General features: G+C 39.5%; 16 non-coding genes across 16 annotated transcripts; all 16 read left to right on the top strand.

The window, feature by feature from the left end:
* Positions 1-345: 345 nt before the first annotated feature.
* TRNAL-AAG (transfer RNA leucine (anticodon AAG)) lies at positions 346-428 on the top strand. Its single transcript has one exon. It is a non-coding gene; the product is annotated as a tRNA-Leu (tRNA).
* Positions 429-1,182: 754 nt separating this feature from the next.
* TRNAL-AAG (transfer RNA leucine (anticodon AAG)) lies at positions 1,183-1,265 on the top strand. The gene has a single exon. It is a non-coding gene; the product is annotated as a tRNA-Leu (tRNA).
* Positions 1,266-2,019: 754 nt separating this feature from the next.
* On the top strand, positions 2,020-2,102 carry TRNAL-AAG (transfer RNA leucine (anticodon AAG)). The gene has a single exon. It is a non-coding gene; the product is annotated as a tRNA-Leu (tRNA).
* Positions 2,103-2,614: 512 nt separating this feature from the next.
* On the top strand, positions 2,615-2,697 carry TRNAL-AAG (transfer RNA leucine (anticodon AAG)). The gene has a single exon. It is a non-coding gene; the product is annotated as a tRNA-Leu (tRNA).
* A 754-nt stretch (positions 2,698-3,451) lies between these two features.
* Positions 3,452-3,534, top strand: TRNAL-AAG (transfer RNA leucine (anticodon AAG)). The gene has a single exon. It is a non-coding gene; the product is annotated as a tRNA-Leu (tRNA).
* Positions 3,535-4,046: 512 nt separating this feature from the next.
* On the top strand, positions 4,047-4,129 carry TRNAL-AAG (transfer RNA leucine (anticodon AAG)). Its single transcript has one exon. It is a non-coding gene; the product is annotated as a tRNA-Leu (tRNA).
* Positions 4,130-4,641: 512 nt separating this feature from the next.
* Positions 4,642-4,724, top strand: TRNAL-AAG (transfer RNA leucine (anticodon AAG)). Its single transcript has one exon. It is a non-coding gene; the product is annotated as a tRNA-Leu (tRNA).
* Positions 4,725-5,236: 512 nt separating this feature from the next.
* TRNAL-AAG (transfer RNA leucine (anticodon AAG)) lies at positions 5,237-5,319 on the top strand. The gene has a single exon. It is a non-coding gene; the product is annotated as a tRNA-Leu (tRNA).
* A 754-nt stretch (positions 5,320-6,073) lies between these two features.
* TRNAL-AAG (transfer RNA leucine (anticodon AAG)) lies at positions 6,074-6,156 on the top strand. Its single transcript has one exon. It is a non-coding gene; the product is annotated as a tRNA-Leu (tRNA).
* Positions 6,157-6,910: 754 nt separating this feature from the next.
* TRNAL-AAG (transfer RNA leucine (anticodon AAG)) lies at positions 6,911-6,993 on the top strand. The gene has a single exon. It is a non-coding gene; the product is annotated as a tRNA-Leu (tRNA).
* A 1,107-nt stretch (positions 6,994-8,100) lies between these two features.
* Positions 8,101-8,183, top strand: TRNAL-AAG (transfer RNA leucine (anticodon AAG)). The gene has a single exon. It is a non-coding gene; the product is annotated as a tRNA-Leu (tRNA).
* A 754-nt stretch (positions 8,184-8,937) lies between these two features.
* Positions 8,938-9,020, top strand: TRNAL-AAG (transfer RNA leucine (anticodon AAG)). The gene has a single exon. It is a non-coding gene; the product is annotated as a tRNA-Leu (tRNA).
* Positions 9,021-9,774: 754 nt separating this feature from the next.
* On the top strand, positions 9,775-9,857 carry TRNAL-AAG (transfer RNA leucine (anticodon AAG)). The gene has a single exon. It is a non-coding gene; the product is annotated as a tRNA-Leu (tRNA).
* A 1,349-nt stretch (positions 9,858-11,206) lies between these two features.
* On the top strand, positions 11,207-11,289 carry TRNAL-AAG (transfer RNA leucine (anticodon AAG)). The gene has a single exon. It is a non-coding gene; the product is annotated as a tRNA-Leu (tRNA).
* A 754-nt stretch (positions 11,290-12,043) lies between these two features.
* TRNAL-AAG (transfer RNA leucine (anticodon AAG)) lies at positions 12,044-12,126 on the top strand. The gene has a single exon. It is a non-coding gene; the product is annotated as a tRNA-Leu (tRNA).
* Positions 12,127-13,233: 1,107 nt separating this feature from the next.
* On the top strand, positions 13,234-13,316 carry TRNAL-AAG (transfer RNA leucine (anticodon AAG)). Its single transcript has one exon. It is a non-coding gene; the product is annotated as a tRNA-Leu (tRNA).
* The last annotated feature ends 577 nt before the right edge of the window (positions 13,317-13,893 follow it).

Genomic DNA, 13,893 nt, shown 5'->3' with positions numbered 1-13,893 from the left:
GGACAAGAAACAGTACTAATCTTTCTATTTTCTATTTCATATTTAAGTAACTATGTAAGACAATACAGATTCCTCTGCTTACTTGAGTGAATGTTATAGAGAATGGAACTCCACTAAACTACTGCTGGGTACCTCCCAGGGTAGTTTTTCTGTATTTTCAGGTTAAAGCAAGAACAAGGGTTCTTCAGGACCTCTTTGTTACAGCACTGTTAATCATAAACCAATAACTACATGATGGAAATGGACAAGAAACAGTTCTAATCTTTCTATTTTAAATTCCCAAAAACTGGACCCTTAACATGACGGTTTTTTCTTCCATATCTGAAAGGCTTGGCTTTTCTATAAGTCAGGATGGCCGAGCGGTCTAAGGCGCTGCGTTAAGGTCGCAGTCTCCCCTGGAGGCGTGGGTTCAAATTCCACTTCTGACAATACAACTTTTCTTAAACACACTGCAATGTCATTCCGACAGCGCTAGTGAAAAAACCCACTATGCCAAAACACGCCCCAAAATGTTAGACTCTTCAGATGACTGGCTTGGCATCCAATCTTGAAAGTTTTCTTATTTGTGTAGGATAGGATGACCGAGCAGTCTCTCGTGAAGGCGTGGATTTAAATCCCACTTTTGAATACTCATATTTAAGTAAACTATGTAAGACAATACCGATTCCTCTGCTTACTTGAGTGAATGTTATAGAGAATGGAACTCCACTAAACTACTGCTGGGTACCTCCCAGGGTAGTTTTTCTGTATTTTCAGGTTAAAGCAAGAACAAGGGTTCTTCAGGACCTCTTTTTTACAGCACTGTTAATCATAAACCAATAACTACATGATGGAAATGGACAAGAAACAGTACTAATCTTTCTATTTTCTATTTCATATTTAAGTAACTATGTAAGACAATACAGATTCCTCTGCTTACTTGAGTGAATGTTATAGAGAATGGAACTCCACTAAACTACTGCTGGGTACCTCCCAGGGTAGTTTTTCTGTATTTTCAGGTTAAAGCAAGAACAAGGGTTCTTCAGGACCTCTTTGTTACAGCACTGTTAATCATAAACCAATAACTACATGATGGAAATGGACAAGAAACAGTTCTAATCTTTCTATTTTAAATTCCCAAAAACTGGACCCTTAACATGACGGTTTTTTCTTCCATATCTGAAAGGCTTGGCTTTTCTATAAGTCAGGATGGCCGAGCGGTCTAAGGCGCTGCGTTAAGGTCGCAGTCTCCCCTGGAGGCGTGGGTTCAAATTCCACTTCTGACAATACAACTTTTCTTAAACACACTGCAATGTCATTCCGACAGCGCTAGTGAAAAAACCCACTATGCCAAAACACGCCCCAAAATGTTAGACTCTTCAGATGACTGGCTTGGCATCCAATCTTGAAAGTTTTCTTATTTGTGTAGGATAGGATGACCGAGCAGTCTCTCGTGAAGGCGTGGATTTAAATCCCACTTTTGAATACTCATATTTAAGTAAACTATGTAAGACAATACCGATTCCTCTGCTTACTTGAGTGAATGTTATAGAGAATGGAACTCCACTAAACTACTGCTGGGTACCTCCCAGGGTAGTTTTTCTGTATTTTCAGGTTAAAGCAAGAACAAGGGTTCTTCAGGACCTCTTTTTTACAGCACTGTTAATCATAAACCAATAACTACATGATGGAAATGGACAAGAAACAGTACTAATCTTTCTATTTTCTATTTCATATTTAAGTAACTATGTAAGACAATACAGATTCCTCTGCTTACTTGAGTGAATGTTATAGAGAATGGAACTCCACTAAACTACTGCTGGGTACCTCCCAGGGTAGTTTTTCTGTATTTTCAGGTTAAAGCAAGAACAAGGGTTCTTCAGGACCTCTTTGTTACAGCACTGTTAATCATAAACCAATAACTACATGATGGAAATGGACAAGAAACAGTTCTAATCTTTCTATTTTAAATTCCCAAAAACTGGACCCTTAACATGACGGTTTTTTCTTCCATATCTGAAAGGCTTGGCTTTTCTATAAGTCAGGATGGCCGAGCGGTCTAAGGCGCTGCGTTAAGGTCGCAGTCTCCCCTGGAGGCGTGGGTTCAAATTCCACTTCTGACAATACAACTTTTCTTAAACACACTGCAATGTCATTCCGACAGCGCTAGTGAAAAAACCCACTATGCCAAAACACGCCCCAAAATGTTAGACTCTTCAGATGACTGGCTTGGCATCCAATCTTGAAAGTTTTCTTATTTGTGTAGGATAGGATGACCGAGCAGTCTCTCGTGAAGGCGTGGATTTAAATCCCACTTTTGAATACTCATATTTAAGTAAACTATGTAAGACAATACCGATTCCTCTGCTTACTTGAGTGAATGTTATAGAGAATGGAACTCCACTAAACTACTGCTGGGTACCTCCCAGGGTAGTTTTTCTGTATTTTCAGGTTAAAGCAAGAACAAGGGTTCTTCAGGACCTCTTTTTTACAGCACTGTTAATCATAAACCAATAACTACATGATGGAAATGGACAAGAAACAGTACTAATCTTTCTATTTTAAATTCCTAAAAACTGGACCCTTAACATTACGGTTTTTTCTTCCATATCTGAAAGGCTTGGCTTTTCTATAAGTCAGGATGGCCGAGCGGTCTAAGGCGCTGCGTTAAGGTCGCAGTCTCCCCTGGAGGCGTGGGTTCAAATCCCACTTCTGACAATACAATTTTTATTAAACACACTGCAATGTCACTCCGACAGCGCTAGTGAAAAAACCCACTATGCCAAAACACGCCCCAAAATGTTAGACTCTTCAGATAACTGGCTTGGCATCCAATCTTGAAAGTTTACTTATTTGTGTAGGATAGGATGACCGAGCAGTCTCTCGTGAAGGCGTGGATTTAAATCCCACTTTTGAATATTCATATTTAAGTAAACTATGTAAGACAATACCGATTCCTCTGCTTACTTGAGTGAATGTTATAGAGAATGGAACTCCACTAAACTACTGCTGGGTACCTCCCAGGGTAGTTTTTCTGTATTTTCAGGTTAAAGCAAGAACAAGGGTTCTTCAGGACCTCTTTTTTACAGCACTGTTAATCATAAACCAATAACTACATGATGGAAATGGACAAGAAACAGTACTAATCTTTCTATTTTCTATTTCATATTTAAGTAACTATGTAAGACAATACAGATTCCTCTGCTTACTTGAGTGAATGTTATAGAGAATGGAACTCCACTAAACTACTGCTGGGTACCTCCCAGGGTAGTTTTTCTGTATTTTCAGGTTAAAGCAAGAACAAGGGTTCTTCAGGACCTCTTTTTTACAGCACTGTTAATCATAAACCAATAACTACATGATGGAAATGGACAAGAAACAGTTCTAATCTTTCTATTTTAAATTCCCAAAAACTGGACCCTTAACATGACGGTTTTTTCTTCCATATCTGAAAGGCTTGGCTTTTCTATAAGTCAGGATGGCCGAGCGGTCTAAGGCGCTGCGTTAAGGTCGCAGTCTCCCCTGGAGGCGTGGGTTCAAATTCCACTTCTGACAATACAACTTTTCTTAAACACACTGCAATGTCATTCCGACAGCGCTAGTGAAAAAACCCACTATGCCAAAACACGCCCCAAAATGTTAGACTCTTCAGATGACTGGCTTGGCATCCAATCTTGAAAGTTTTCTTATTTGTGTAGGATAGGATGACCGAGCAGTCTCTCGTGAAGGCGTGGATTTAAATCCCACTTTTGAATACTCATATTTAAGTAAACTATGTAAGACAATACCGATTCCTCTGCTTACTTGAGTGAATGTTATAGAGAATGGAACTCCACTAAACTACTGCTGGGTACCTCCCAGGGTAGTTTTTCTGTATTTTCAGGTTAAAGCAAGAACAAGGGTTCTTCAGGACCTCTTTTTTACAGCACTGTTAATCATAAACCAATAACTACATGATGGAAATGGACAAGAAACAGTACTAATCTTTCTATTTTAAATTCCTAAAAACTGGACCCTTAACATTACGGTTTTTTCTTCCATATCTGAAAGGCTTGGCTTTTCTATAAGTCAGGATGGCCGAGCGGTCTAAGGCGCTGCGTTAAGGTCGCAGTCTCCCCTGGAGGCGTGGGTTCAAATCCCACTTCTGACAATACAATTTTTATTAAACACACTGCAATGTCACTCCGACAGCGCTAGTGAAAAAACCCACTATGCCAAAACACGCCCCAAAATGTTAGACTCTTCAGATAACTGGCTTGGCATCCAATCTTGAAAGTTTACTTATTTGTGTAGGATAGGATGACCGAGCAGTCTCTCGTGAAGGCGTGGATTTAAATCCCACTTTTGAATATTCATATTTAAGTAAACTATGTAAGACAATACCGATTCCTCTGCTTACTTGAGTGAATGTTATAGAGAATGGAACTCCACTAAACTACTGCTGGGTACCTCCCAGGGTAGTTTTTCTGTATTTTCAGGTTAAAGCAAGAACAAGGGTTCTTCAGGACCTCTTTTTTACAGCACTGTTAATCATAAACCAATAACTACATGATGGAAATGGACAAGAAACAGTACTAATCTTTCTATTTTAAATTCCTAAAAACTGGACCCTTAACATTACGGTTTTTTCTTCCATATCTGAAAGGCTTGGCTTTTCTATAAGTCAGGATGGCCGAGCGGTCTAAGGCGCTGCGTTAAGGTCGCAGTCTCCCCTGGAGGCGTGGGTTCAAATTCCACTTCTGACAATACAACTTTTCTTAAACACACTGCAATGTCATTCCGACAGCGCTAGTGAAAAAACCCACTATGCCAAAACACGCCCCAAAATGTTAGACTCTTCAGATGACTGGCTTGGCATCCAATCTTGAAAGTTTTCTTATTTGTGTAGGATAGGATGACCGAGCAGTCTCTCGTGAAGGCGTGGATTTAAATCCCACTTTTGAATACTCATATTTAAGTAAACTATGTAAGACAATACCGATTCCTCTGCTTACTTGAGTGAATGTTATAGAGAATGGAACTCCACTAAACTACTGCTGGGTACCTCCCAGGGTAGTTTTTCTGTATTTTCAGGTTAAAGCAAGAACAAGGGTTCTTCAGGACCTCTTTTTTACAGCACTGTTAATCATAAACCAATAACTACATGATGGAAATGGACAAGAAACAGTACTAATCTTTCTATTTTAAATTCCTAAAAACTGGACCCTTAACATTACGGTTTATTCTTCCATATCTGAAAGGCTTGGCTTTTCTATAAGTCAGGATGGCCGAGCGGTCTAAGGCGCTGCGTTAAGGTCGCAGTCTCCCCTGGAGGCGTGGGTTCAAATCCCACTTCTGACAATACAATTTTTATTAAACACACTGCAATGTCATTCCGACAGCGCTAGTGAAAAAACCCACTATGCCAAAACACGCCCCAAAATGTTAGACTCTTCAGATAACTGGCTTGGCATCCAATCTTGAAAGTTTACTTATTTGTGTAGGATAGGATGACCGAGCAGTCTCTCGTGAAGGCGTGGATTTAAATCCCACTTTTGAATATTCATATTTAAGTAAACTATGTAAGACAATACCGATTCCTCTGCTTACTTGAGTGAATGTTATAGAGAATGGAACTCCACTAAACTACTGCTGGGTACCTCCCAGGGTAGTTTTTCTGTATTTTCAGGTTAAAGCAAGAACAAGGGTTCTTCAGGACCTCTTTTTTACAGCACTGTTAATCATAAACCAATAACTACATGATGGAAATGGACAAGAAACAGTACTAATCTTTCTATTTTCTATTTCATATTTAAGTAACTATGTAAGACAATACAGATTCCTCTGCTTACTTGAGTGAATGTTATAGAGAATGGAACTCCACTAAACTACTGCTGGGTACCTCCCAGGGTAGTTTTTCTGTATTTTCAGGTTAAAGCAAGAACAAGGGTTCTTCAGTACCTCTTTGTTACAGCACTGTTAATCATAAACCAATAACTACATGATGGAAATGGACAAGAAACAGTTCTAATCTTTCTATTTTAAATTCCTAAAAACTGGACCCTTAACATTACGGTTTTTTCTTCCATATCTGAAAGGCTTGGCTTTTCTATAAGTCAGGATGGCCGAGCGGTCTAAGGTGCTGCGTTAAGGTCGCAGTCTCCCCTGGAGGCGTGGGTTCAAATCCCACTTCTGACAATACAATTTTTATTAAACACACTGCAATGTCATTCCGACAGCGCTAGTGAAAAAACCCACTATGCCAAAACACGCCCCAAAATGTTAGACTCTTCAGATGACTGGCTTGGCATCCAATCTTGAAAGTTTTCTTATTTGTGTAGGATAGGATGACCGAGCAGTCTCTCGTGAAGGCGTGGATTTAAATCCCACTTTTGAATACTCATATTTAAGTAAACTATGTAAGACAATACCGATTCCTCTGCTTACTTGAGTGAATGTTATAGAGAATGGAACTCCACTAAACTACTGCTGGGTACCTCCCAGGGTAGTTTTTCTGTATTTTCAGGTTAAAGCAAGAACAAGGGTTCTTCAGGACCTCTTTTTTACAGCACTGTTAATCATAAACCAATAACTACATGATGGAAATGGACAAGAAACAGTACTAATCTTTCTATTTTCTATTTCATATTTAAGTAACTATGTAAGACAATACAGATTCCTCTGCTTACTTGAGTGAATGTTATAGAGAATGGAACTCCACTAAACTACTGCTGGGTACCTCCCAGGGTAGTTTTTCTGTATTTTCAGGTTAAAGCAAGAACAAGGGTTCTTCAGTACCTCTTTGTTACAGCACTGTTAATCATAAACCAATAACTACATGATGGAAATGGACAAGAAACAGTTCTAATCTTTCTATTTTAAATTCCCAAAAACTGGACCCTTAACATGACGGTTTTTTCTTCCATATCTGAAAGGCTTGGCTTTTCTATAAGTCAGGATGGCCGAGCGGTCTAAGGCGCTGCGTTAAGGTCGCAGTCTCCCCTGGAGGCGTGGGTTCAAATCCCACTTCTGACAATACAACTTTTCTTAAACACACTGCAATGTCATTCCGACAGCGCTAGTGAAAAAACCCACTATGCCAAAACACGCCCCAAAATGTTAGACTCTTCAGATGACTGGCTTGGCATCCAATCTTGAAAGTTTTCTTATTTGTGTAGGATAGGATGACCGAGCAGTCTCTCGTGAAGGCGTGGATTTAAATCCCACTTTTGAATACTCATATTTAAGTAAACTATGTAAGACAATACCGATTCCTCTGCTTACTTGAGTGAATGTTATAGAGAATGGAACTCCACTAAACTACTGCTGGGTACCTCCCAGGGTAGTTTTTCTGTATTTTCAGGTTAAAGCAAGAACAAGGGTTCTTCAGTACCTCTTTGTTACAGCACTGTTAATCATAAACCAATAACTACATGATGGAAATAGACAAGAAACAGTTCTAATCTTTCTATTTTAAATTCCCAAGAACTGGACCCTTAACATGACGGTTTTTTCTTCCATATCTGAAAGGCTTGGCTTTTCTATAAGTCAGGATGGCCGAGCGGTCTAAGGCGCTGCGTTAAGGTCGCAGGCTCCCCTGGAGGCGTGGGTTCAAATCCCCCTTCTGACAATACAACTTTTCTTAAACACACTGCAATGTCATTCCGACAGCGCTAGTGAAAAAACCCACTATGCCAAAACACGCCCCAAAATGTTAGACTCTTCAGATGACTGGCTTGGCATCCAATCTTGAAAGTTTTCTTATTTGTGTAGGATAGGATGACCGAGCAGTCTCTCGTGAAGGCGTGGATTTAAATCCCACTTTTGAATACTCATATTTAAGTAAACTATGTAAGACAATACCGATTCCTCTGCTTACTTGAGTGAATGTTATAGAGAATGGAACTCCACTAAACTACTGCTGGGTACCTCCCAGGGTAGTTTTTCTGTATTTTCAGGTTAAAGCAAGAACAAGGGTTCTTCAGGACCTCTTTTTTACAGCACTGTTAATCATAAACCAATAACTACATGATGGAAATGGACAAGAAACAGTACTAATCTTTCTATTTTAAATTCCTAAAAACTGGACCCTTAACATTACGGTTTTTTCTTCCATATCTGAAAGGCTTGGCTTTTCTATAAGTCAGGATGGCCGAGCGGTCTAAGGCGCTGCGTTAAGGTCGCAGTCTCCCCTGGAGGCGTGGGTTCAAATCCCACTTCTGACAATACAATTTTTATTAAACACACTGCAATGTCATTCCGACAGCGCTAGTGAAAAAACCCACTATGCCAAAACACGCCCCAAAATGTTAGACTCTTCAGATGACTGGCTTGGCATCCAATCTTGAAAGTTTACTTATTTGTGTAGGATAGGATGACCGAGCAGTCTCTCGTGAAGGCGTGGATTTAAATCCCACTTTTGAATATTCATATTTAAGTAAACTATGTAAGACAATACCGATTCCTCTGCTTACTTGAGTGAATGTTATAGAGAATGGAACTCCACTAAACTACTGCTGGGTACCTCCCAGGGTAGTTTTTCTGTATTTTCAGGTTAAAGCAAGAACAAGGGTTCTTCAGGACCTCTTTTTTACAGCACTGTTAATCATAAACCAATAACTACATGATGGAAATGGACAAGAAACAGTACTAATCTTTCTATTTTCTATTTCATATTTAAGTAACTATGTAAGACAATACAGATTCCTCTGCTTACTTGAGTGAATGTTATAGAGAATGGAACTCCACTAAACTACTGCTGGGTACCTCCCAGGGTAGTTTTTCTGTATTTTCAGGTTAAAGCAAGAACAAGGGTTCTTCAGTACCTCTTTGTTACAGCACTGTTAATCATAAACCAATAACTACATGATGGAAATAGACAAGAAACAGTTCTAATCTTTCTATTTTAAATTCCCAAGAACTGGACCCTTAACATGACGGTTTTTTCTTCCATATCTGAAAGGCTTGGCTTTTCTATAAGTCAGGATGGCCGAGCGGTCTAAGGCGCTGCGTTAAGGTCGCAGTCTCCCCTGGAGGTGTGGGTTCAAATCCCACTTCTGACAATACAACTTTTCTTAAACACACTGCAATGTCATTCCGACAGCGCTAGTGAAAAAACCCACTATGCCAAAACACGCCCCAAAATGTTAGACTCTTCAGATGACTGGCTTGGCATCCAATCTTGAAAGTTTTCTTATTTGTGTAGGATAGGATGACCGAGCAGTCTCTCGTGAAGGCGTGGATTTAAATCCCACTTTTGAATACTCATATTTAAGTAAACTATGTAAGACAATACCGATTCCTCTGCTTACTTGAGTGAATGTTATAGAGAATGGAACTCCACTAAACTACTGCTGGGTACCTCCCAGGGTAGTTTTTCTGTATTTTCAGGTTAAAGCAAGAACAAGGGTTCTTCAGGACCTCTTTTTTACAGCACTGTTAATCATAAACCAATAACTACATGATGGAAATGGACAAGAAACAGTACTAATCTTTCTATTTTCTATTTCATATTTAAGTAACTATGTAAGACAATACAGATTCCTCTGCTTACTTGAGTGAATGTTATAGAGAATGGAACTCCACTAAACTACTGCTGGGTACCTCCCAGGGTAGTTTTTCTGTATTTTCAGGTTAAAGCAAGAACAAGGGTTCTTCAGTACCTCTTTGTTACAGCACTGTTAATCATAAACCAATAACTACATGATGGAAATGGACAAGAAACAGTTCTAATCTTTCTATTTTAAATTCCCAAAAACTGGACCCTTAACATGACGGTTTTTTCTTCCATATCTGAAAGGCTTGGCTTTTCTATAAGTCAGGATGGCCGAGCGGTCTAAGGCGCTGCGTTAAGGTCGCAGTCTCCCCTGGAGGCGTGGGTTCAAATCCCACTTCTGACAATACAACTTTTCTTAAACACACTGCAATGTCATTCCGACAGCGCTAGTGAAAAAACCCACTATGCCAAAACACGCCCCAAAATGTTAGACTCTTCAGATGACTGGCTTGGCATCCAATCTTGAAAGTTTTCTTATTTGTGTAGGATAGGATGACCGAGCAGTCTCTCGTGAAGGCGTGGATTTAAATCCCACTTTTGAATACTCATATTTAAGTAAACTATGTAAGACAATACCGATTCCTCTGCTTACTTGAGTGAATGTTATAGAGAATGGAACTCCACTAAACTACTGCTGGGTACCTCCCAGGGTAGTTTTTCTGTATTTTCAGGTTAAAGCAAGAACAAGGGTTCTTCAGGACCTCTTTTTTACAGCACTGTTAATCATAAACCAATAACTACATGATGGAAATGGACAAGAAACAGTACTAATCTTTCTATTTTAAATTCCTAAAAACTGGACCCTTAACATTACGGTTTTTTCTTCCATATCTGAAAGGCTTGGCTTTTCTATAAGTCAGGATGGCCGAGCGGTCTAAGGCGCTGCGTTAAGGTCGCAGTCTCCCCTGGAGGCGTGGCTTCAAATCCCACTTCTGACAATACAATTTTTATTAAACACACTGCAATGTCATTCCGACAGCGCTAGTGAAAAAACCCACTATGCCAAAACACGCCCCAAAATGTTAGACTCTTCAGATAACTGGCTTGGCATCCAATCTTGAAAGTTTACTTATTTGTGTAGGATAGGATGACCGAGCAGTCTCTCGTGAAGGCGTGGATTTAAATCCCACTTTTGAATATTCATATTTAAGTAAACTATGTAAGACAATACCGATTCCTCTGCTTACTTGAGTGAATGTTATAGAGAATGGAACTCCACTAAACTACTGCTGGGTACCTCCCAGGGTAGTTTTTCTGTATTTTCAGGTTAAAGCAAGAACAAGGGTTCTTCAGGACCTCTTTTTTACAGCACTGTTAATCATAAACCAATAACTACATGATGGAAATGGACAAGAAACAGTACTAATCTTTCTATTTTCTATTTCATATTTAAGTAACTATGTAAGACAATACAGATTCCTCTGCTTACTTGAGTGAATGTTATAGAGAATGGAACTCCACTAAACTACTGCTGGGTACCTCCCAGGGTAGTTTTTCTGTATTTTCAGGTTAAAGCAAGAACAAGGGTTCTTCAGTACCTCTTTGTTACAGCACTGTTAATCATAAACCAATAACTACATGATGGAAATGGACAAGAAACAGTTCTAATCTTTCTATTTTAAATTCCTAAAAACTGGACCCTTAACATTACGGTTTTTTCTTCCATATCTGAAAGGCTTGGCTTTTCTATAAGTCAGGATGGCCGAGCGGTCTAAGGCGCTGCGTTAAGGTCGCAGTCTCCCCTGGAGGCGTGGGTTCAAATCCCACTTCTGACAATACAATTTTTATTAAACACACTGCAATGTCATTCCGACAGCGCTAGTGAAAAAACCCACTATGCCAAAACACGCCCCAAAATGTTAGACTCTTCAGATGACTGGCTTGGCATCCAATCTTGAAAGTTTTCTTATTTGTGTAGGATAGGATGACCGAGCAGTCTCTCGTGAAGGCGTGGATTTAAATCCCACTTTTGAATACTCATATTTAAGTAAACTATGTAAGACAATACCGATTCCTCTGCTTACTTGAGTGAATGTTATAGAGAATGGAACTCCACTAAACTACTGCTGGGTACCTCCCAGGGTAGTTTTTCTGTATTTTCAGGTTAAAGCAAGAACAAGGGTTCTTCAGGACCTCTTTTTTACAGCACTGTTAATCATAAACCAATAACTACATGATGGAAATGGACAAGAAACAGTACTAATCTTTCTATTTTCTATTTCATATTTAAGTAACTATGTAAGACAATACAGATTCCTCTGCTTACTTGAGTGAATGTTATAGAGAATGGAACTCCACTAAACTACTGCTGGGTACCTCCCAGGGTAGTTTTTCTGTATTTTCAGGTTAAAGCAAGAACAAGGGTTCTTCAGTACCTCTTTGTTACAGCACTGTTAATCATAAACCAATAACTACATGATGGAAATGGACAAGAAACAGTTCTAATCTTTCTATTTTAAATTCCCAAAAACTGGACCCTTAACATGACGGTTTTTTCTTCCATATCTGAAAGGCTTGGCTTTTCTATAAGTCAGGATGGCCGAGCGGTCTAAGGCGCTGCGTTAAGGTCGCAGTCTCCCCTGGAGGCGTGGGTTCAAATCCCACTTCTGACAATACAACTTTTCTTAAACACACTGCAATGTCATTCCGACAGCGCTAGTGAAAAAACCCACTATGCCAAAACACGCCCCAAAATGTTAGACTCTTCAGATGACTGGCTTGGCATCCAATCTTGAAAGTTTTCTTATTTGTGTAGGATAGGATGACCGAGCAGTCTCTCGTGAAGGCGTGGATTTAAATCCCACTTTTGAATACTCATATTTAAGTAAACTATGTAAGACAATACCGATTCCTCTGCTTACTTGAGTGAATGTTATAGAGAATGGAACTCCACTAAACTACTGCTGGGTACCTCCCAGGGTAGTTTTTCTGTATTTTCAGGTTAAAGCAAGAACAAGGGTTCTTCAGTACCTCTTTGTTACAGCACTGTTAATCATAAACCAATAACTACATGATGGAAATAGACAAGAAACAGTTCTAATCTTTCTATTTTAAATTCCCAAGAACTGGACCCTTAACATGACGGTTTTTTCTTCCATATCTGAAAGGCTTGGCTTTTCTATAAGTCAGGATGGCCGAGCGGTCTAAGGCGCTGCGTTAAGGTCGCAGGCTCCCCTGGAGGCGTGGGTTCAAATCCCCCTTCTGACAATACAACTTTTCTTAAACACACTGCAATGTCATTCCGACAGCGCTAGTGAAAAAACCCACTATGCCAAAACACGCCCCAAAATGTTAGACTCTTCAGATGACTGGCTTGGCATCCAATCTTGAAAGTTTTCTTATTTGTGTAGGATAGGATGACCGAGCAGTCTCTCGTGAAGGCGTGGATTTAAATCCCACTTTTGAATACTCATATTTAAGTAAACTATGTAAGACAATACCGATTCCTCTGCTTACTTGAGTGAATGTTATAGAGAATGGAACTCCACTAAACTACTGCTGGGTACCTCCCAGGGTAGTTTTTCTGTATTTTCAGGTTAAAGCAAGAACAAGGGTTCTTCAGGACCTCTTTTTTACAGCACTGTTAATCATAAACCAATAACTACATGATGGAAATGGACAAGAAACAGTACTAATCTTTCTATTTTAAATTCCTAAAAACTGGACCCTTAACATTACGGTTTTTTCTTCCATATCTGAAAGGCTTGGCTTTTCTATAAGTCAGGATGGCCGAGCGGTCTAAGGCGCTGCGTTAAGGTCGCAGTCTCCCCTGGAGGCGTGGGTTCAAATCCCACTTCTGACAATACAATTTTTATTAAACACACTGCAATGTCATTCCGACAGCGCTAGTGAAAAAACCCACTATGCCAAAACACGCCCCAAAATGTTAGACTCTTCAGATGACTGGCTTGGCATCCAATCTTGAAAGTTTACTTATTTGTGTAGGATAGGATGACCGAGCAGTCTCTCGTGAAGGCGTGGATTTAAATCCCACTTTTGAATATTCATATTTAAGTAAACTATGTAAGACAATACCGATTCCTCTGCTTACTTGAGTGAATGTTATAGAGAATGGAACTCCACTAAACTACTGCTGGGTACCTCCCAGGGTAGTTTTTCTGTATTTTCAGGTTAAAGCAAGAACAAGGGTTCTTCAGGACCTCTTTTTTACAGCACTGTTAATCATAAACCAATAACTACATGATGGAAATGGACAAGAAACAGTACTAATCTTTCTATTTTCTATTTCATATTTAAGTAACTATGTAAGACAATACAGATTCCTCTGCTTACTTGAGTGAATGTTATAGAGAATGGAACTCCACTAAACTACTGCTGGGTACCTCCCAGGGTAGTTTTTCTGTATTTTCAGGTTAAAG

This window comes from Rhinoderma darwinii, chromosome 3, assembly GCF_050947455.1.
Source record: "Rhinoderma darwinii isolate aRhiDar2 chromosome 3, aRhiDar2.hap1, whole genome shotgun sequence".
In the NCBI taxonomy this organism is placed as follows: domain Eukaryota; kingdom Metazoa; phylum Chordata; class Amphibia; order Anura; family Rhinodermatidae; genus Rhinoderma; species Rhinoderma darwinii.
This window is presented reverse-complemented; position numbering and strand designations above follow the sequence as displayed.